Below are 24,270 nucleotides of genomic sequence, written 5' to 3' on the forward strand. Positions count from 1 at the left end.
CAAAAAGTAGTTCCGCCCTCTGTTCATAATTATAAATGTTTCCACACTCTCCAAAATTCAGAAATGAATTCAAATGGTCCTTTTCAATAAAACGATGTGCGATGATTTACAACCTGTATAGCCATGTCCGGTTAGATTTAATAAGTCTCCAACTTTAATAAGTGTCAATTTTGCAGTGAATTTAGTTCCACCTTTTTAATTTTGCATTGTCAAAAAAAATCGCTTGATTCTACTGTATTAAATATCATCTGCATTGTTAGGAAACTTGATGCACAAAAACGGCCTGACTTATATTCTGTATCTGGTACTTTAAAAATGACAAATGTCTTGTCAAATGTAGAAAATCTATTCCATCTGGATCTCCACAATTACTCATTCAGTGAAATGCGGCTGGAAAGGTCTGACGGCGCGTCACATAAAATAAATTTGTAATGTAATAGCAAAAACGTAGGGATAATTTGCTACTAATCGGCTTGTAGCATGGTACCGGAGAGGAAATCAGCTGTATAAAGAGTGGAACCTGGCTTGAAAAGAAGAGAAAAAAGTTTATAATTAGCGCTGAGACATAAAGCATCATATTTTAAAAATCTTTATGTTGGAGTGCTATGTGTTTCTTGTTTTATAGTCCAGGGAGAGTTGGATAAGTGCCTGACCACTGAATTAATAATGGCCAGTTTCTAGGCTGCCTGTTCTGTTGGAGCCGGGTTTTATACTGTAATCATTAGCAGCCCCTCTGGCTACATGTTTTGCATCGGTGTAACACTATGACACAGTTGTAATACAAACTCCTCAGTCTTGCTTTGCATTTTGTGGCAGGAAGTTTAACAGCAGTAGAACTCACCCTTACACTCATTGTATAAAAGTAACCATAAAAACTGCGACGCACTGCAATAGTCATATGTGAAGAATAAAATGTTGGTATATTTATCAAATATTTTTGCACCTATCATCCTTCAATTTGTATTGGGGAAGAGATTGAATTCATGCTTTAATAAACTTTATACTTTAAGAAATAGATTTATAATTTTTTTAGAGAACACATTCATTTTATATCGTTTAATATGGGTTGCTAATGGAATTCATTGGCATTATAGAACTTTTCCATTAACAGTTAAACTACTAAATCTTCGAGCAAAGAAGTATTTTAATCTGGCGGTGCGGGATCAGCACGTCAAAAAGGATGCTGCTGTTGGTGTCTAATAAAAGGTTCAATAATTTAATGAAAAGTTACAAAGGGTAACGATGTGTGTGTCATGTTTGAGAGACTGTTTGATCTGCTCCCTGCTTTTGGTGTGCACATCCCACGAATGACAGCGGGGTGGCGCTAATATCTGTGGTTTTCCCGCTGTACTTTCAAGATGGTGCAGTACAATCAAGCACAAAAGAATCTTACATTACTGAATTTGTTTGGGGTCCATAAATTGCGATTAAAATCTCACATATATTTAGTACATCTTTGTAAAATAAAATTGTGCTCAACGCCACATTATTTAAATATTGTAATTCCAATCAGTGATCGCTGCAGTAAAGAGTTCCGCAGATAATAAAAGTTCTAAATATTTTTTTTAGCAATAGTTGGAACAAATATTTGCGTAGAAAGCGATATTTTGCTCAAATGGGTTCCCTTAATTTGATCCTGTTTGCGAGCCATCTTTTTGTTCGATTGCGGAGTATCTGACGGAGTATGTAGTCTCTGAACTTAGTCAGATTATGATTTTAACTTTGCTTTGTTTGAACAAATACCAGAGATTAGAAATTGTGCTCGTCTATTTAATATCACCGCCCTGCCTTTAGGAGTAATGATTGCGTTTACATTATTTCCTTTTAAGATAGGCAATTATCTCAGCTATAACGTGTTAGAGAAAAACAAATTAAACTATAAAACAATCCCTGCATTTAAAAATATAACGTGTTGGTTGATTAATTGTGAAATCATTTTTATTACTAAAAGTTTATCAAATACGTAAGTATATAATTAGTAGCGAAATAATAACAATACATTAATTTTCTCTCCCCCCCCCCCCAATCAAAAAAATATTTAAATACCTGGCTGTTTATCTCGCTGTTGGCACCCTGTTTGCAAATGAAACGATTTACACGTTTTTGTTTGTTATATTTGATATGAAGTCTTATACGGGAGAATATGAGAAATGTCGTGCAGGTGAAAGTTATGTGACTATAAGATTGTCAAATAATTGGAGCCTGCAGTAGTTAAGTGTAGTTAAATACGATTCTGTTCATAAAAATGTTCTGAATCTATTCAATCTGAGTTTAATATATTTGGAATACTTGAAACAGCAAAATAAAGCCATATGATAAGGAACGCCATTTCATCTGTATAGCTAGTATTTGTTTAATATTTATTTTGATCAACTACGTCAATCGGGCATTAATGATCATCAATAAATGTAAAACACTTTAGCTATGAGTATAATTTCTCGCATTGAAGAATCGTTTGATTTCAATATGAATTCGTTTTTATCATCATATAAAGCCACCCCTGCGTTTTATTTTGCAGTAACATTACGAAGTTGGCATTTTACATTAGACTGACACTGACAGATATAAAATTGTCGTACATACACTTTCTTTAAAGCCCCAGTCTTATGACCATGTTATTTGTTTTATTTTATATCATATTGTGATGGATCTTTGGGAGAATCTATTAGAGTTAATACCCAGCCAGGTACTAGGAGGCGCTGGTCCCCAAACAAATTTATGTGCTATAAAGCTCAGTTCTTTGTCTAGGTGATACGTATCGAAGGTAATATCAAATTCCAAAATTTAATTCTTGGCAACGAAAACCAACGTACCTATAATTTAAAAAATAAATTGCATCTTCTGGTATCATTTAAAACCGCACCGGTTGCAAAATTAAATTATACCTACCCACGGCGTCTTATCAAAATGCCTTTGCTGAATTGCATGCATATTTTAGAAATTAAAATTGTCAGGCTTTTATTTTTTTAATTTAAAATATAGATTTGGTATTATAAATTAAAAGCGAGAAGGCGATATCTACATTTTTCTTCTGATTTGCCGGTGCAAAATGAACTGAAACGCATTCATTGCTGTACCTGTTTCGTTTAATATTATACGCTGAGAATGTTGTTTGTCTTGTGAAATTAAAAGTGACATTTCAGCATTAAAATCTCTTAAATGTAATAAGTGAAGTCGTACCACGGATTCGTCCAAGATCCTGATAAATAAACCAGGAAAAGACGAAAAGGCTAATCAATGAAACTATGTTTTCTCCACGACGTTTAGGGAAATGATAGATTATAGTTGAAAAGAGCTGAAATAACAGTCAGCACCAATCTAACCGTCCCAAACCGATATCAGACAATAAACACGATTACAACCTACCATTAAACTTCTGAACATTTCACATTGAGATAATAATAAGGAATAATCAAAAGAATTGTCTCTTTTGTGGAAAAAGTGAGAAAAGCAACTAATTCACAGACAAATCTTTTACACTTTAATATGAAAAAAATATCAACTTTGAGTGAAAGCTGTGCAATTTGGATCCCATGGTACTGACTAATTACTTTTGATCATTAAAATTAAAATATATGCTTTATTGAAAAAAAAGTTAGTGAAAAAGTAACAAATACGGGAAACTTATTGTGCAAAATTGATTTAAATGCTTGTTAACGCGAAAAAAATATTGTTTACAAGAAAATTATTTCTCATATGCAAATCAAAAGTTCTATTTGCTGCGTTGAAATAAATTGCAGTTATGTTCTAAGGACGAGGGCCGTTGTCATTAAATTAATAATCTATCTACTTGTGATCCTCTATGGTCTGTGTTCTGAGCGTATAGTCCTCTGTGATTTTTCTAATTTCCTGTTTCCTTATAATCTTTACAATTGTCAGGTTGTCATCGTCACTGCATCAATATAATAACGTCCAGGGCAAAAGAATTTGGTCTTTTCATTTTGTTTCTTTTTAAAAGCTGATTTCAGGTTATAAAAGACGTTGTTTTCTTTACAGATTTCAAGAAAATGGAGAAACGGGGTGTTACATATTTTCTCCGTGAAATTATGTCTCATTCTAGATAATTTTACATCACTAATGTGCAAAAAGGTAAAGTGCTGATAGAAGATATTTAATCATTGTATTACTTACTTATTTTAAGTACTATAATTCAATACTGGCGCTATATTTAAATGAATCGTTACAAGTCTTAAACGCAAAAATCAAATATATCTATATATCCAGAACATGTTTTTCATTACAATAAAGGGAATGGTTTGACCACATGCTTTAAAACGATTCAACAGTTTAACAAATAATTACATTTATGACATAACTGTTATCTTGTCAAATGATGTACGTTTCACGTGAAATGTACATTATTCTGCTACTTATAATGGAATAAAGTCTTTCGAGAACCAGTTCGCAACTTTTGGTGCCTTTCATTTCATTTGAAGATTATAAATTTGTGATTATGATTTAGGGGAGACTTGTAAGTTTTTTTTAGGTTACCTTAAGTCATTTGTCCTATTGATATATTTTATAAAAAGGCCTTGGCGGTAAGGTCAATTGGATGACGGCATGGGAAATCATTTTGCACACTGATAATTAAAACAAGAAAGTTATCATGCAGGTCAGGGAATTTTTTCTCTCTCTATTTTATGGTCAACTGATGTAATAGTCACACTAAAATATCTACAATTAACGCAAAGATGTTATTTAGAACATTTATTATGTTAATTATTGTTAAAATACTCTCCTATTAAAATATTCTCCTATAAACTCCTAAGCACACCTAATTGCATTCTACGAACCTATGTGCGCTGTGCTGTTTGATTTATTGCGTGAAGTTTCTCAACACAGTCTGATAACTTGTCTTTGTATAACGTGCTGTACAAACGTAATACTTCGGAGTTCAGTGAAATAGTATTCACAGAAGACGAGAAGCTGTGAAATAGTCAATGTCTGCTAAGAGAACCCCCACCAAATCATTCTATGCAATCGTTTATTTTAACTGTATTTGAATGTTGCGCCGAGGCTATGGAATTGGCATTATCAAAGAGCATAAGTTTTAAACTATGTTCAATTAACAGACATTAACATTTATTTTTGCACAATCGACGGCTGCAATATAATAGAAATTCTTTGTTTAATAGACTTGAAATGTCTTAGAAGCTTGCAGCTGGCATACGTCAGAGATGCTTAGAACATGACGAGTTTCTGCAAAGCACCTGTTGAACAAGTTCCAATCCTGAATGTATCATTACTAGAGCAACATTTCTATGTATTAAGCCTTTTCAATGATCCCACAGCGGTGCATATAAAAATGAAAGTTATTTATTGTTTATTTTACAACTAATATTCATTGGTTACAAATCTAAATTTCTTCACGAGTTGAAGGCTTTTTTGTATTTGATGCTCTGTGTTTTTAAAACAAACTTCATTCATTTCGAACTTGCACATATGTAGCAAACTTTGCGCCATAGTTTCAGAAACCAATTCATTAATCAAACGAATGTCTATGTGCAATGAAATCGAACTAAATATTTAAGCGATTTAACAACTTAAGATGCTCCTGGCATTTTATTTCACACGCTACTGTTAATGTTCCCCCCCACCTCTCCAATGGTCCAAAAATATATCAGCCACTCTTAAATGTCAACATTGTGGAATAGCTGTCAAAATAGATATTACAAACACGTCCTGCTGATTTTAAGCGAAATTCGAACCTAATCAAAAATTCACATTGTTATCAGTTCAAACATTTTTACAAGAACCCTCCACAGATGGCAGTGCTACAGGTGCTCGAAACTCAGCGTACTCCGCTGGAGAGGAAAAGTTTCAAATGGAGCAGCTATAATCCCCCAAAATTAATTACATTTAAGGTTTGCGTGGAAGAAGGAAGTATTTCGCCAGGGCCTTTCCTAACCGAAAAAAACCCCCCACATCGATCAGAATTCTTTTATTCTAACATCGCTTTGTCAGGAATAAACAGAAATGTATATTGAAGCTACCGCCGCAACGATTTATGGTTTATTATCCATTCCCCAGCTCCCCCACCCCGCGCCTTCACCCCATTCCCCCAACAGGCAAACCTGCACGCAATGAATTTGGGAGACTTTTCCACGGAAAATGTCGCCTTCAAGTGAATTGAGACAAGATGTACTGATCCGATATTACTTTAGACTCCACCAAAAGTTCATTATTTTCTCGAGCAATAATGACCGTTATGACTAGAAGCGGGGATTAAAAACGGAAACGTACATATCAAATATTTTTTAAAAATATGAAAGATGATCACAGTCTAAGAAACCAGCTCTTGCAATTTAAAGCATACAGGATTTGCTCCGATGTTATGCAATATAAAACTATCGTAGTAATTCTAACATAAATAAATAAATATCAATATATTTTGTAAACCCGACAGGCCTCTCTATAATTTATAGTGGATGTAACACAAATTACTTGTTACACTGTAGCGCTGATTCCCAGACCATGAGCTTAAAAAATGTATGGAAAAGTCATAAGATTCCAAGAATCGAAATTATTGTCTAAAAATCAATCAATTCATACTGTTTATAATGCTACAACACACAAAAAAAGCACTTAGAACTAAGAGTAATTTATACCAAGGATCAGTGTCTATTAAGATTTGGATCACACATTATAATTTTCGTAGAATTTTAAAAGCGTTTTTTTGCGCAAATTGTCCAACCTTGATGCGATAACTGTCAAAAGTTTACATCAAAGACACAACATTATTCAGTTACCAGAGAAACTGTCTCCCCAGATAAGAATATCTTAATTACTGTGGCACAAAGGTAACGATTGTAAAAAAAAAAATCAGATTTGAAAAGGGAGCCTTTCGGTCTATTTCTTTGATGGATTTCTATATCGGATCACGATGAAGTTCTCAATCTGAGAACCCTGAAGTTCGTTGAACTCGGTAGCTATAAGTAAACAAGTTGTCAGATTGAAATAATCTCTCTTCTTTGGGTTCTGAGAAAATTTCGGCCTCACATTCTTAGATTTAGCTAAATCTACTTTCTCCTCGAGCCGATCGTGGCGTACTTCGTGTCTTGGACAATAATGTGGCAATTGTTAAAGTTTTGTGACCCATAAAATTTCGGGGTTAGTATTCTGGCTATGGCATGTAATTATGCAAAACACTTTCCATAAAGACTTGCCATTCGATCTAATAACATAGTCTACGGTCCAAAACTCTGTGTGTGTGTGTTGGGGAGGGGTGGGGGGTGCAGTGGTGGGAAGGCGGTGATTGCACCCAAAAACTATACAGCCACAAACCAACTATACCCAAAAAGTTACAAACTACAGTGAAGAAATCGACACTCAGTTTCCTGCTGTTGGATGTTACATACACTGTATCAGTCTATTTATTTTGATCTAATGACAGTTATTGATAGTTATAAGAGACCAGTGAGTTGGATGCACCTCTCAGACCGACGTGAAATTGACAAGTGCATTGTGAAAGGGACATAACGGTTGGGATTGAATTAGATGAAGAAATGCATTTGTACAAAATTTGAGGAACCAATAATCAGGGAAGCAAAAGGGAGCTATGACATCCAACAGAAACAAAGCTGGGAATCACTCATTACTTAGTAGAACTTTCTTTCATCATCAAGGCAAAAAACAAGTACTAGCGTGTTAAATGTAGCCCGACAAGCTGACACATTGAAAAACCGAGTATAGCTTATTGGCATTACAGAAAAAAAATTCCAGCATTTTAAAAGGTCTTATAATAATTATCTAAACAGTGACAAATAAACACAGACACAAGCTTACTTTCAGTACTTTGCGATCGATTTTCTATTTTACTGTTTCATCTTTTTTGTTCCCTTAAGGAAGGATTTACATGGATTCAGTAGCATTTGGTGCAGAGTTTTATTGATCAAAAATGTAAAGAAAAAAATATCAGGTTGTTATAACACAGATTTTGGGATTCAGTTGTAGTGGAAGAGGCTCTGCAGCAGGTGCGTTTGGTGATAAGGGAAAGTTTCCCAAACTTTTAGCGAAGTAGGTTACATTAGATAAATGTTTAAATTACATAGTTACATAGTCTACAGCACAGAGAGTGGCCATTGGGGCCAACTTGCATTTAAATTTTATTTAAAACTTTTCATCGTTTTCTTTCATTCAGTCATAAATAGCCCTATATATAGGATTGCTTACGATTCTACATTGTATATCTATAGTTGGCAGGTGAGCATTATGTTTGAAATATCACTTGTTACTGTATTGGAAATTGTTGGACTATAACCTGGTGTTGTAAGATTCTTTACAATTGTTACTGTATAACATTGACGGATGGACTTTCTGCGACTGAAACATTTGACCTGTCGGACGAAACGTCCCTTCTATCAAGTAATGGCTTCGCACCTTATTTAACCAAACACGATTAAAATGAAATCAAATGACTAATGCGTCACTTTACAGGTACTCTCCTCTACTTTCAATTAAGTGGTGACGTCTCCTCTAATTTCTGTGTATTTTATTTGATGATACTGCTCACAAATCCTACAATTGCGACATGCTAAAGATTTGCCCCACATAGGAAGGACGCTCTATGGATATTCAGTATAGAGACAAATCTAAAAGATTTTTTGTAGCGAATGAAATACTGGCAGGGACAGAGAGAGAGAGAGAGGCTGTCAGGGGTCAGGCAGCCGGAGATTGCTTCTTGAGATCTTTCAAATTTCACACGTTTGATGGCTTATAGGCTTACTGATTCGCATTTCAAAACAAGATCAGTGGATTCATAATCAAAAAATTGAGGTCTGTAACTGGGCTGCATTTTGATGCACAGAGATGTCTTGTAGGGTGAGTGAATTTGGAAAGCAGTGTTCTGACACGTCTCTGATCGCTGGGATGACGGGTCTCTATGTGAAAAGAGGAGATTGCTCTCTGTCTTGTTGCCTCTCTATCATCAAAGCCCGAGTTAGCGGAGATTGGGAATCAAATTAAGTGGCGGACAAAAATAAAAGCCCAAAGCAAAGTTTTCTTTTTAAGCACGTGTTGCTTATGAGAATGTTTGCTCGATTTTCCCATTCGTGTATTTTTTATTTTCAATTTCCACTGGTCTACACACTGAGAAAAAGAAATGCATGTACAGATTGCCACAGCACGGATACCCAGTGCAGTTCCGATGGCCGGTGACGTTTAAGGAAATTTAAGTTTGTTTTCAAGTGCGCTAAATCCATGACGTCACCTGTAGGCATCATTTCGAAGGAAAGTTTGATACAGAAGTAAAACACCTAAATAGTTAAAATAAGAATGTTAAAAGTGAATGTCCTCTGCCAAGTTGCAATATTAATATTACACTATAATGAAAGCAAAGATAATTAAAAATCTGTAAATTTTACGATGCCTGTGTGTTTGAAGCTATCAAGCCAGATACCAACATTCGCCAATTTTATCGAAAATAATTGCTTGTATAATAATCGTTGGCAATATTTTTGCCAAAAAAGGCAAAGTTTAAAACTGCAGAATACAAAAGGAAACATTGCAAGCGTTTGGCATTTGTTTTACCATTTACCATTCTGCAAATAAAAGTTTCATATAAAATATAATTTTAAAGATATGGCATTTTGGGCATTAAAAGTTTCATATGAAATTATCATTTTAAAGGTATGCAATTTTTTCTGCATTAGTTAATCTCACGAACATCACTATTTGTGATGGGTATCTAGAATATTGTTATCACAATTATAATGACATAACGTAAAAAAATTATGGGGCGTGTTTGCAGATGTGAAGGATTTAATCATGCTTCGCAGAATGTATGTGGGCGGTTTCTTCACGAAATAAACTAACGATGCGTTTTGGGAAAAGGGGAAAAATCGAGATTCATTTTTTTAATTAGCAGTAGGTCACAAGTCAAATAAGTTGGAAAAAATTCGATTTACACCAAAGTATCTCTGTGACATTTAGTGTGGTTTGATGATACTGTAACTGAGGTGTGGATTTAATAGGTACAAGAGTGAAGACCTCAGTATAACTCCTTTTCAGTGGGTTTATTGTTTGAAAATCAATAAAACTGTAAATAGATTTACATCCCAGCCTTATGTTGCAAGCCTTAGTTGAAACAGACAGATTTCTTTTAAAGAAATACAAATGAAAATAGGTTGAAGAAAAAAGGATAAGGTAATGAAAAGGGAGTGGAATAATATAGTTTAAATAAGGAAATTTGAGACAGATATAAACCAAGGATAAGAAAGTAAGACAATTGAGCATTAGATATTAAAATTAATGTAAACAGTAAGAACGCAATAAGAAACTATTGAAAGCCGAGGAAATGAAAACAGCTGAACGAAAAAAATGTGTTATAAAGTGTTACACAATAAACAAGAAGAATAGAAACAGAAGTGACAAAGAATTTACCCAATAAGCAAAAATGGAGGGGAGGGGAACACTTGGCAGAGGAGAGAAAGTGCGAATCTGAGAAAAGTAAGATAGAAGGGCTAGAGATAAAGCCTGGCTCTGATTGATGACCAGTTTTTGTAGCTGACATTACCATTAAATTATTGCCCAGTATCCTAGTTGTGTTGTCTGTGGCGAACCTCTACCACAAGCTGTTTAATTTTTTTCTAATAGTCTCACGCCTGGCTGCCTTTAGCGGTTCGCTATTAATCAGCAAGAGGCTCCACATTCAACAAGAAAAGCATTTCCACTGCACGTGTTTGACAGTGTAGGATAGTCTGCACTCAACCATTTATACAACTTATTCTTATCAGGTACACTTTATATTTCAATAAAACATCATGCTCAAAAACACAGCTTTGGAGTTCAGAGAATAAACAGCATGATTAGAGGGAGGAGTGGGGGAACAAATCAGTCTGTCTCATTTTACTATAAAAATCATAGCCAATCAAACCTCTCAGTCTAAAGCAAACGGGGCGTATTTATCTAATGTAACCTCGGTTATATTAGTTCACTTGAATTCACCTCGAATAGAAAATGTTCTCTATTGTAAGACTAGCACGCAATGGTTTTATTATAATACTTTAACCCTTCTAATTTTCTATTGAATTGTCCACACTGCTAGCACATTCAATGGAGTATTGCAAAGGTGTTTTTGTAGGTTACATACAATATCACGATATATATGAGCATTCTATGTCCTCTCATGGATGCTAACAGTTAAATATTAATTGAAATGTTCTCCAATCGACACATGGCACATCTTTTGAAATCCACCCTTTTATTTGTACCTATGTATGTGTTTCAGATCAGTGCTGTTGAATTACCCTGAAATGGTCCAGTGGGATTGGCATTCTCTTTTCAGGTGAATCAGATGATAACTTTTATTGTGCTAATTACATCCCTAAGAGCCTCCAAATATCGACTCTTGTTCTTAAGTGGCAACTGTTCTGGAAGTTTAGAGCCAACGCATAATATGACACAAATGTCAGAATTGATAATTAATGTATTTTTTTAGCGAATAATTTTTATTGTTTGAATTCAATTTGTTCCAAAGGTAATAAACTTGGGATTTCTCAGGGGAGCGGAGAAATAACTCTCCACTTAAATTCCAGCTCATTAATCTGTTAAAGAAGACAACAAATTATAAGGACATTAGTTTTAGGAATTACGTATTTTTTGTATTTTCATGATAGTCAATCGACTTGTTCCGATGTCTCATTCCCAACCTTACAGTGCCAGGAGCGCATCTCATTTAGATATAATAGCATTTTTCAGATTTGCTTAACTCCAATGTTGGACCAGTTAACTGCAGATTTTGCATCGATTGGACACAAAATATTCTGCTTACTGCGATTTGAGAGCGATTTGGTTTTAACACAAGCGGTACTAGATCATCTCGAGGATCTGGTCTTGCACTAATTGGGTATTATACCGGCTACAATATAACTCCAACCGTAAATGAAGACACGGTCCGTCTGATCTATACTTTGGTCATATTAAAATTGATTTGATTAGCAAGCAATACGCAAAATGCATCATCTTTCTCTGAAGTAAACAGAAAGTCTGCGGCGGTTTAATAATTCCTATACAGTGTAGAATGGGGATAATCAAAAAATAAATAAAGGGAAGGAAAGCAGGGAGTGCGGCACATAGACTAATAAATATAGGAGATATAAATCGAGGTAAAATAATTAAAAGCGCAATAAATGCCACAGAGAAAGATCAAGGCGAGAAGATGAGAAGGAGCAGAAAAATAGAATTAACATATCTCCAACAACAACAAGAAATAAGGGCAACAATATATAAATTTATTCGCCCTCAGCTCAACAAATGAAAAGTAAATTCCTCACCACAGCAGACAGAAAGCTTAATAGGACACGTTCAATCAAAAGTGTAACATATACCTTGATGTTTCTACTTCATTACATCCCTGGTTTATTTGGTTATTTAACACAATTAGCCCCAAAACCAACCAACTGACAGAAGAAAATGTCACCTAGGGTTATCCTATAAAATTGAAAGGCATCAAATTTGTTTTCTCCAAAATGCTCTGAAAAGTGTGCCTTTTTAATCTTAAAATTAAACCTATCCATTGTAACAGAACCAGGCAGGTTAACATCCCTACTGATCCCGATTAGTAACAGGCTGTGCTATCTGCCTCAACTTTTGTTTTGAACTAGAATGAGTGTATGGTGGCCGTGTTCCCTCCCCCTCTTTGGAGATAGAGTACCCGAAGAGAGCGGACGTCTTCGCTAATAATGACCCAGTAGCGTCCCAAACCTGAGCTTCAAAATCATCCGGTGACCTGTAAGATCTTTCGTTGGGCCATCACTTTTGGTCATAGTTTTCCAGTTTCGGTTTGTTTTACTGGAGGAGTTTGATCATATTCAGTTCACCTTGGCGACAGTGGTTGAACATGAAATCTGGGGGAAATTAACAAAATTCTTGGAAAAGGCATCACATATTTCGTCAGTAACTGTGCTGGAGGATCGGAGATCCCAGATTAACAAATAATGATGTGGCCCTTGTAATTTAAGTATAACTATTAAACAGAATGCATAATTTATGCCGCATGGACGATAAATATACCCAAGCAACATGCCATTCTTACCACTACCAGATGTATTAGTCTCAGCATGGAGGTTTCAGCTGAAAATAGTTGTAACAGTTTCATGAACCAAATTATGATCAGCCTACTAGCGTAACGTATTTATAAGTGAGTAATTTCAGTTCTTGCAGGTTGTTAGATAAAAATTGGAGCAATTCAGAAATTGGAGCGGTTTGAACAGTAACGGCAAGTGCCAACGCAAACTAACAACAGCCTTAAATGTATAATGAATATTCACCAGTTGCAGGACTTTGATTGAAATGTCAGTGCAGTCAACTGACATCCATCCTGGCTGAAACGAGTTTGGGTATTGTCAAGAGTTTGTAAGGTTAAAGACAACGATGGTCCAATTCTAGTTTGTAACAGAATTTCATGCAAGGGTTGATGCGATTAAAATACAAATTGAAGCGGGAAAGTGGGCGACGTCCCTCCCCCATAGTAACAGGAAGAAGACGTGCTTTTGGCAGAGATGGAATTAGAAACGTTAAAGAATCAAAATGCACAAGATAAACATGTCGTTGATGTTCGAAGATGTGACATATAGAGACACTGGGCGCCATAATTTTTTTTAAAAGTTTATGTTTTTTAAACTAATTGCCCGGAATACCTCTGAGAGCGGACAAGGTTTTACTACCTCAGCCCTTCACGTTAAGTTGGTAATTTGATTAGAAAGCAAATGCTAATATAAAACTGCCGGAGGGATAGAAATGGCTAATTTTGGTTATTTGGCGAAGTTCCAACTTGCGAGTGACATTTGAGTTTAATTGATACACCTACACACGTGTACGGGTTTCGACAAGCACGTGGGGAAATCGCATACATGTAGGTACTACAGTGTAATTCTTCCAGTCTTCCTGTGCCGATTTAATGATGCTACCTGATGTACAAGAAGTCATTTTATGTTCACCAAATATTTCATTAAAAAAGACACATAATCTTTTGTGAAAATACAATAAAGAGCAAAAGCGTTTTTAAGGCTGGATTTCTACTCAAGAGTATTAATTGTGCAGCGACAAGTGCAGCTAGCAGATTGGCGTTATACTGAGGTCGATAGCGAAGGAGCTCTACGCATGTGCATAGCCTTGCCCTTTGCAGGATTTTTTTGTGGGCGAGTTTGTATTCTCACAGCCTTTAAAACTTTGAGAAGCATTAATTTTCCAAAGATCCATGGGACTGATTGAGTACATTTAAAATGCGGTATCTCTCTTGGTGAAAGTTATACTGCAATCCCTGTGAACTGAGACAGGTTCCTGGAGAGGATAGTTTATCTTATGGCTTTATAGAATAAGAGCACTTACATTTCTATAGCTAATTGTTGCATCACAACATCTCGAAGCACTTCACACAAAGAATTACTTCTGAAGTGCAGTGACCGTTGTTATGTATGCAAACATATAAGCTTCAGTACACTGGAAAGACAGATAGGGACATGACTCCAGAATGATGCGGCCACTTTTGCAACAATGCACCTTCAAAGCTGCTTCAGTTCAATGCAATTGGCTGTCTAACTGTACGCCGACAGTGAAGCTACCAGTCTCAGACCGGTATCTGTAGAGCGCAATGCGCAGCTGGCACACAGGAGTTATAATACCGACTGTGCCACCGCAGGTTTCACTGGGGTCAACCACAAAGGAGTTCTGTGCATGTATTCTTGGACACACAACTAGAACTCTGCTCCCTAGATCATTTATTTTATAATGTTAGGGGAGTGCATCTGCTTTGTCCTAACATTAAACACGTCTATAAGTGCTCAAAAGATCTAATAGATTGACTAGCACTTTTAAAATGCAGCTTTGCACTGGGATGAAGTTATGCTGCATCCAGTGCAAAATCCGAGCAGCCTGAGATACCTTCCACCTGTGGTGTGCCGGGGAGTCAGACCACTGACCCAACTCTTCGGTCATACCGCGGAGGCAAAGCTTTTGGTTTGTGATGCAAAAGTGGCAGCGTAACTGCACCTTAAGTAGCTGAGATAACAATTATGTTCTTCTAGACGCAAAGGTGGCATTTGCTCTTTGTTTATGCTAAAATCCAGCGACACCTTTATAAGTTATCGAGGAGACTAATTAATATTCAAGGACGCGCTTTGTGGTTACTGAATATGATGCAGACAAGTATGAGCGAAAATCAGTTATCAAGTTGGAAATGTAGTGTAAGCTGATACACTCTTCAACTGACATAAAATGTTTAGTTGTATAGATCGGAAGAAGTAACAGCGCAGTGTTGGATGAGATGATGTCAATTACGAGGTTTAATTAAGCATCTAATAAAGTGTTTTCAGATCATTATTGCGATGACAGATTAGAACTTTGAGATGGTTACCTTACACTCCCCAGCCCCATAAAGCTTGACTCGGTGGTAGCACTCTTGCCCCTGTGTCAGATGTTTATGAGTTCAAGCCCTACTCCAGGAACTGAGTACATAATTTAGGCTGATACACCGATGCAGTATTGAGGAATGCAATTTTGTTGGATATGCAGTCTTTCAGATTAGACGTTAAATTGAGGCCCTGTTTGCCTAATCATGTGGATGTAAAAGATCCCTTTCAACATTTGAAGAAGAGCAGGGAGTTTTTATGGCGACCTTGCCAGCATTCATCCCTCAATCAAAAAAAGATTAACTGGTTATTTGTCTCATTTGCTGTTCCTGGGATATTGCTGTTCAAAAATTGGCTGTGGCATCGGTCTCCACAACAACAGTGATCACACTTCAACAAATAATCAATTGACTTTGAAGCACTTTGGGACATCGTGAGAACATGAATACAAGTTATTTCTTTTTTTTCTTAGTTTTATTTGAGTAAACTTTTTATTGGGTCAAATGGAATCTAATAGCAACATTTCACAAGTCGCTGGTTCAAATAAAAGAATAATGCTCACTATCATTGCTTTTCCCACATTCAAAGAATTATGGCTTCCATTCTACCACCGATACTGCTTTAGCCAGTGTCTGTCCAGTGTGATGCTCAGCAGCAGAACTGAATTTTACTGTGGGCTGTGCATTGCAGCACATTACACTCTCTTCAACTAGGGGAGAGGTCTGTGCATGCTGGGCAATTAATTTTAATGTAACAGCGTGGCTGAGAGCTTCCATATTCCCTTGGAGAGGGCAGGAAGACGCTGTGTATCAAGGGGTGGGATAGCCCCCATATAATGAGGGGCGGGATAAACCCTGTGCATACCTTTCTAACTATGTTGCCTCCAGTCCACCTCAGACCTGAAGTATCCCATCAATGCACCATACAGTAAGTCCACACTGTACACATCAGTACTATATTGGCGTGAAAACAAATATATACTGTTTCTGTTTTGTAGAAAAAAGTTTTTAAAAAATACTTTCCATTAATTGTTAAACATTTGCCCGTTTTCTGTCTCAACTTACAATTTTTTTGTTTTCAATATATTTTTGTTTCTTAAAATAAAGTGTTGGGAAGAAAAGAACAAAAGATTCTACATTAGGTTCAGACATTTCCATTGAGGTCAAATGGATCAGGTTTTAAACCTATCTTTACACTTGATCAGAGTTATACTACACCCTGTTTGAAGTCCAAAGAGTGTGAGACTACCGACTAGAAGTGGGTTCATATATCTCACTTTACTGCACTTGAGTCAGATCAGTGCCCAATCCCCAGTTATACTGCTGGCTTCATATCGATGCGTACTCAAAAGGGCTTCTCATTGATCTGAAAGTGGTTGCATGATGGTAATTAAGATTTCATTTCCTACGCTTTCCATCTTTTTTTGTCCATTTCTATTAAAAGACACATTGCTTATGACATTTGTTGGGGGGGGTTACTGAGACCCACAATAGGACCGTTAACAAGGAGTGTAACATACTATCTGTCGTGCTTCACGCGATGCTGCAGACGGTGCGTAAAATAGCAGATTGAATCAATCTCCAGACTCAACCATAGAACCCCAGCACCTGATAGTTTCAGACCTGAACTGTAGATCCCAGACTGGAGTGTAAAAGCCGTTCTCTGCACTTTCCCCCCAAAGAGTAAATGAGAAAAAATAACGTGAAAGATGGTTCCTTAACTGTTTGCCCAATTTTGGGATAGCAGTAAACAAAATTTAATGGTTACAAAATTAGCCAAACTATTTCGTGTGCATACCATCGTGACATCTTGGCGTCACCACACAAACATCATGATGCCACAATGAATCACTATCAATTCACGTTGGGTTTTGGAGGTGACGGTAAGAATTGGTCCACCAAACCCGAAATGATTTGAGAATTCATTCTCTACGGGTTCAATGAGCGGGATGTGAATGTGTCATAACGTTCATAACCTAGGGTCCTTCTGGAAATTAGAAACTTGAATTATTTTGGGTTTATTTTCTAATGTTAATGGGTAAGTTGGTGTCAGTATTAAGCACGTCTCCACAATTAACACTTTTTGACTTTTCTCTAACATTATCGAATGAAAGAAGATATATCGCTTCATGCTAATTTAACTCTGAAAGTTCAGCAACTCCTCCAAGACTGTTCTTCCAGTAATGTCAACAAGAATGTGCAAGTGATACAACAGAAAGGGACAGAACCAAAACTAGTCAAAATTATGTTTAATTTTAAAGAGCTACGAATCACAAAAGCCAGCAATGCATAATTTGTAAATATACATCTCTCTACTTTTATAGCTGTTACAAAAAAAACACTTTCATGCTGGTATGGAGACTGTGTTAGTTAAACTTATGCTACTATAAGGCCACTGGTAGATGATTTCCACAGAAAAATGTACAGAATCGTGGATTGCGATTTCCCCAAAACATTATTATAAAATTGTAATTTGACTAATTGAGTCATTATAAATCATTGTCCCCAATTACAAATGATAGAATTGCAAAACGCAATCCCCAAGTCACTGATGAAAAATCTTGAAATCCCATGTACTGAAAGCAGAATTTGACTTATTCAGTCATTGTAAACCAATGGCCTCGAAAATAACTCGTGCTGTTTGAAGAATATATTTTTGCATTGTATATCATTATTTGTGAGATTACAAAATGTATTGACCTATCCATTTATCCATCTACCACAGTCCTAGTGGTGCAAATTGCACACTCAGAAGAAGGGTATACCTGAAACATACAGACCATAAAGGTATTAGCTATTCTCAGCTATGATAGTGATATACAATTGGTCTATGTGCTCCTGGATAAAGGAGAGGGAAAGTGGCCAGGATTCCCATTACTGATCACTGTGCAGTACCCTTGCTCGAAGTACGCTTGTTTGGACGCCGAGTGAGAACTTGATCTGGTGCGATAGCCCCTGAGGTTGAGTAGCATGTCAACACTCACTCTCAAGGCTCACGTTTGAATCACGGCCATTTGGTCGAGGTAACAAAGGAAACGTGTGTTCATGGAACCGCATCCCAACAAGAAGCCAATGCCTTCAGCAGTGGAGACAATTGGCGAGAAAAGGAAGGACAAAAATATAGTTCTGCTTTTCCTCCCAAAACAATTAATGTTTGCACAGCAACACACTTCATATGCGCAGTCCTCTGAAAAGTGTAGAAAATCATTTATAGGGTTAGTATGTGAGCACTGTAGCACCGAACAGATAACTGAAGCTGCAAGATAATGTATGCAAAAAATGGCAAGAGGATGATTGACAGTTTAGGGGTAATCACCTCTCATTCAATTAAAATATGTACATTTTTCACATGATTCATTTTGCAGTAACTACCTCTTATACAAACTTGTCAGATTAAAAAAATAGTGACAGTATTATGCAACCGCTTAATGTTACATTGCGATAGCCTTTTCCCCAAGTACATTTAATCGATTCATTATTTCTTAGGGTACATTTACGAGCTGACTGCTAGAGATTGTACTTCTGCAATCAAAAATGTAACTTCGAAAATGGAAATGAACACTTCAATATTTAGGAGAATATTTGTGAATAGGTTTAAAGTTTAATGTATAAACTTTATTGATAAAGTTGTGCTATACTTTTAGGAGCACAAACCAGTCAATAAAGCAAAAAGTCCTTGTCAGTTTTATATAGAAATGTCACTGAAACGGCCATTTCAGGTAACTCTTGATAATAAACTTTTTTTCCCTGCTGTTTGTTGCATCAGACCTCGAGATAATGGAACGGTAGCCTACAGCTCGAGGTGTCAGACTCTTCCAGTGTTTTTTATTTTGGCAAAACAACACTGCTGGGGTGAAAGGAAATCTGTTCATCAAACAGATGTCTCTGATGTCTCTCTACAGTCGTTCAAAGCGTACGGGGAGAAAGATTGACGCCATGAACGGACCCAGTAAGTTAAGGAAACTGGAACATTAGAATCCATACATAAATAACACTATGCAATGGCGGAGCGCTTTTTCTCGACTGGTATTGTTTTAATAAGCAACCATTCATCATTGAGCAATCAAACTGAAATAAAACATTTCAACACAAATATGAGAAACAAAAGATTTGCAGACTACAAAACAAACGTCACTGCGATAAAGTTTGATTTTTATATCATGCATAAGGTCTTTTCAAAGATCAGTGAAATTGATCAACTTGTTTGCTATCAATTTTATCTTTACAGTCAAAATGTTGAAATTTCACTTTGAAGAAACTATATCCAGTTGTGACAGGGTAGACAATACTATTGGGCATATGAATGTGGGGCAATTGAGAAATGCAGGGCAACAAATGAGGTCTACGTCACCATTAATGGCCACATGTTCACGCACGTTTTGGTTTCATTGCTTCAGCGCTTCCTTAAGGCTGGCAGTATCTCCAGCAGGCACCCGGGACACGGAGACAGGCTAAGGCTGTGATCTGAGATCTGTGCCACGACAGAAAGCTGTAACAATATAAGTCTGTTGGACATGCCGGCTGGGCTGTCAGTTTTAATTTGTGCATGACCTGCTGGCCGAAAAATGGGATAGAAGTGGCAGAAAGTGGGACTGAAAGCTAGTATTATTGCTTTGACAGCTTCACTCATCTAGAAGTAATGCAAAATGCAATTTATATTTATACTCCCTGACCTCCTGCTCCAAGAGGAAAGTATCTAATGAAGGGCCACGAAGGCAGGAGAGAAGCAGATTTAAAGTTCAGCTGGAATTTGTCTACATTTTTGTTCTTCAACTGCTTAATTACAGTCGAAATGTAAATCAAACACCGAAGAGGGCAATGGAGCCTGAAGTCTTGCCATTGTCTTTTTGGGGGCTTGGGCAGGGCAGGAAGGAATAGGGAGTCCCAGGGATGTTCTGCAGGATGTCTGCTGAAACTCTTTATTAGATAAATGTTCAAGCAACACTCCCGGCGTTTGTTTTTCCCTCGAGACCCAGCCACTGAACTGTGTTGACTTTTCACTGTGGCACCAATGGCCAAACGTTAGATATTCTGGAGCTACGCCAAGGAAAGTCTTGGGCTGCCACCAAAGTAAACACCATCGTGTCTTCTAGCTTGTACTCACTGAATACGATCTGCAAGATATGCGTTTGCTGCCATCATATGTCTCTTTTTTTGATTGTTTCTCCCTTTTAATCCACAGACCCGTGCTTCTGCTTGTCCTATAATCCTGTAGCATGTGCTGATGACATCACGTGATGTCCATTGCCGGCAACATCCAGTCCCCTGCAACTGTCATTTAATGCTGCAAGCAAATGAAAAATGACTGTGAGACTCACTGGCTCCCAGAAGTGACCTTGGGTATTATTAGAATGACCTCCCATCGGCTTGACCAGAAGACCTTTGATATCTGCATGAAGAAAATATACGAGTGAGATGCCTCGTCTACCAATAAGAAATAACAAAAACCATCGAGAATGGCACAAAACAAACGTGAAGTTGCAGCTTTTTGCAACCAACATTAAAAAGTGATCAATATACACAATTTGAATCTCTGTCCCCATTGCTCTGAGAATGCTGTTTTTTTTAAATGTACGTCATTAGTTTATCACATTTAAAACGCCTCAGGCATATAAAGGATATACATGGATACAGTATGTATATTTTATCTCACGTCTCTATTAGTTGGAAATGAATCTGATGGTCGATAGAGTTTAACTCCTGTCAAGGAGCATTCTATTACGGTTTATGACAGGTTATAGAGAGTCAGGAAGAACTCAAAGAAAACAGCAAGTGGAATTTCATGCTTTGAACGGCCAGAGATTAGACCAAAGCTTACCGATGCTCTAAAATTATAGGTAAATAGAATTCCTTGATGTAATCAGCTTTTCTCCACTCAATCACGCAGTCTCTCCCATCCCTAAACAAACTCTAAATACTACCCTGCTCTAATCAGCTCACACACTCTAAGCACGCTCCATGACTAATACGATATCCTCAAAACAAATTAATGAGGACTGATTACGGGAGAGTAGGTTAGCTCTCCCGCTTTACGTTCACCCCCTGCGTCGTTCATCTTTCCCCGTCAGTCTCTTCCTCCCTTCTCTTCACATTTCATCTATTTTCTTTATCTTTTTCCCCCTTCACCAGCCTACACCTCGCATCCTTCCTCTTTAATCCTCTTTCCCCTCCTCGTTTCTTCATTTTTTTCTCTCCAGCTGGTCTCTTTCTATCCCAGTTTGCAGTCCCCATCTACCTTTCTCTTTCCTTTATCCATCATTACTCCGACCTAAAGCATACCTTATTTCATTATGCTGCTTTAAGGGGACTAATACACTTTCATCCCTTTCTGCCTCTCTCAACTGTACGTCTTCATGGCAGCTGATTTTAAAAAAAATACAAATTAGATGTGATCTTGCACGCTGCTGAGGCTTGTACCCAAACGCAGGGCTTCCTGCAACACAGTGTACCTGTCCGGTATATTTCACATTAGCAAACTTCACATGTGTATGGTGAATCCCGCAGCTGTTCAGTTAAAACACTCCATCATGGAACAGTCCAAGGGATAACACCACACCACAAACTGGCATCATTACAAAATCAGAGCAACCTCCTTGCCAGTAAAACACATTTTCAGTGTGTCCACCCTAGTTCAAACTAGCTTTACGAAGGTGAGAATCAAATATAAACATTTGCAGCGGCGAAGGGACATACAAGACATACAATGCCTTACCCCCCCCCCTCATTATTAGACAAGCTGTTCACTTCCAATCAATCCTGAAATTAATACGGATATTACCATGTACAACGTATGACAGTGGAATACATGAGTTGGGCTAATGCCTTTTCCCCTATACGCATTCGTCAAAATGATGAAATGCTTCCTTTCCAAATGGAATACTGGTACACCGAGATTGTAATGTGCTGCATTATATGTATTACTAAGATGGAGAGACAGATACTTCAAAGGTTGCAAATTCAATGCAATAAAATAACTTTATTTATGTCGCCCAGTGTAATCTACCAACAGTCTTTCTGTGGTAAAATTGATACCTGAATAAAATATATACTTTTGTAGTACAACATCATGTCTTGCCTATTATTTAATATTATAGCTGCAAAATGTATTCAGAGCGTGTAAAATAAGTTATATAGGATGTTAAAATGCACACTCCTTAATATTTCAGAATCAGAGAGTTAACTGCAGACTGGCCATTGTCATTTCTGTAAATTGCATTCGTCAAAAATCACCAAATCGCTAAGGGTGTTTAAAGTGTCATCCTATGGTTGTGCTGTAGAAAAAGAGAAGTAATTGCAAATAATTCACAATCATCAGGAGTAAAGCACTACTCCACTTCTGCAGATGTTACAAAAAACTTTACAACAAAGGGAATTTCTGAGGCTTGTTAAGTAGAACACATTGAGACTTATTTTATTCCTTTTCCTTAACCTGCCACCGAATCAATAGCGGAATCCACAGAAAGTGGCTTTCATTTTTGCTGTTTGAGCGATGATTCATCACGAGCAATATGTTTTTTAAAAATATAAATAAAAGCAGTGCCTCACATTAAACGGTCAAAAACATGGGTACACTGGGCATTGCCGTTAGGTAATCGCTTCATAATATACATTAGCAACAACTTTCTCACTTTATCCTTATGAATATTCCCTGCTGAGAATTTGGAACTAAAATGTGCTTGACTGAAGGGTGGACAACATGGGAATGGTTGGCTGAACACACTCTTCTGCATTCTAATGTATGATCTGAGAAACCTAACACTCTATTTCTGTGCATTGAACAGAGCAAAAGTTAAGGGGTTTGCTCAGTCAACACGAAGGTGACAAGCCCTTTGGGTAACAGAAAGTTTGGTGCGCTCCTTTTCCATTAGACTTTGAGATCTTTGGGTCAGAGGTACTGGGTGTTCCTGCTGAGCGATTAAAACAAATTGCAATAATAAAAAAATGAGTTAAATCAAAAGTTCCACGCAGCTGCAGTCTTGTGTTTAAACTACAGTAGGACAAGATAAATTATTCCAGAAGTACACAATTTGCGTGTGGCTCATGTGCGGCCTCCTCGTTCAATGATCCCGGGTAGTTATTTTTCCCCCAGAAAGCTTTGCTTCTCTCCGGGTTTGCTTCCTCCCCTCCAATAAAATCAGAGCTGTTTTCACTAACTAACTAGGTCAGGAGTTGTTGCCCGTGTTGAATGTATCTCGTCAGATTCTGAGAAAAGACGCAACTTTTTTCGTGCTTTGTATTCACCATTCACACAGTATTCCCAGATAATTGGCAGTCGTTATCGGTTAATCTATAACATGAATCCCACTTTAAGAAAATATATTCAGTTATATTTATTTAGATCTGATCGTAATGCGTGGCAATTGAAATTTCACATAAGACTAGAATAAATATGATTAGAGCTCCTGGCTGTTTTTCCCACTTCTTTTCTTGTATTTACAGAAAAAATGGTTCCAATGCTTGTTATTTTATTTTAATTCCCTTCTCTTATGTTCAATTGAACACTCAATGATAGTATAAAATATAACATAAACCAGTAGATTGTATAAGGTTTATATACTAAGAAAAAAAATCAGCGCCTTCTATATTACCTGTGTGGGAATGTAGTCAACCATGATAACTATTTCCCCGAATAAGTGGATAGGTGATAACTTTCGGAATAGAATTGCCTTATTTTGGTTTCCTACTGGGAGACGATAACCTTCGTCTTTTAAATGCAAGAGAGATGAGTATTAAATCCCCTTCCAATGGTCTAACTGTGAAATTATATACTGCAGATTACAGTCTCATCGACTCTTAGGACTGCCCAATTCAGTGCATGTTTTTATATTCTAACAATTTCAAACATTTTCCTTAATTTTTAAGGTTTATCAAACATGGTTTATTGCAGAATCGAAAGATACTTTTTCCTCTAATTCACGAGTTAG

At 36.9% G+C, this 24,270-nt stretch overlaps 1 long non-coding RNA gene across 2 annotated transcripts in view; it reads left to right on the forward strand.

Moving 5' to 3' along the window:
• Positions 1–22,408, forward strand: part of LOC137301871 (uncharacterized) — a 28,038-nt gene extending 5,630 nt beyond the window's left edge. The window contains exons 2-4 of one of the 2 annotated variants that reach the window (XR_010958373.1): positions 11,228–11,284; positions 19,113–19,295; positions 20,529–22,408. This is a non-coding gene — a long non-coding RNA (uncharacterized lncRNA). The remainder of the gene's footprint in view (positions 1–11,227; positions 11,285–19,112; positions 19,296–20,528) is intronic. The other variant, XR_010958372.1, reaches the window with a different exon arrangement.
• Positions 22,409–24,270: the final 1,862 nt, after the last annotated feature.

Source organism: Heptranchias perlo, chromosome 34 (assembly GCF_035084215.1).
Source record: "Heptranchias perlo isolate sHepPer1 chromosome 34, sHepPer1.hap1, whole genome shotgun sequence".
NCBI lineage: Eukaryota > Metazoa > Chordata > Chondrichthyes > Hexanchiformes > Hexanchidae > Heptranchias > Heptranchias perlo.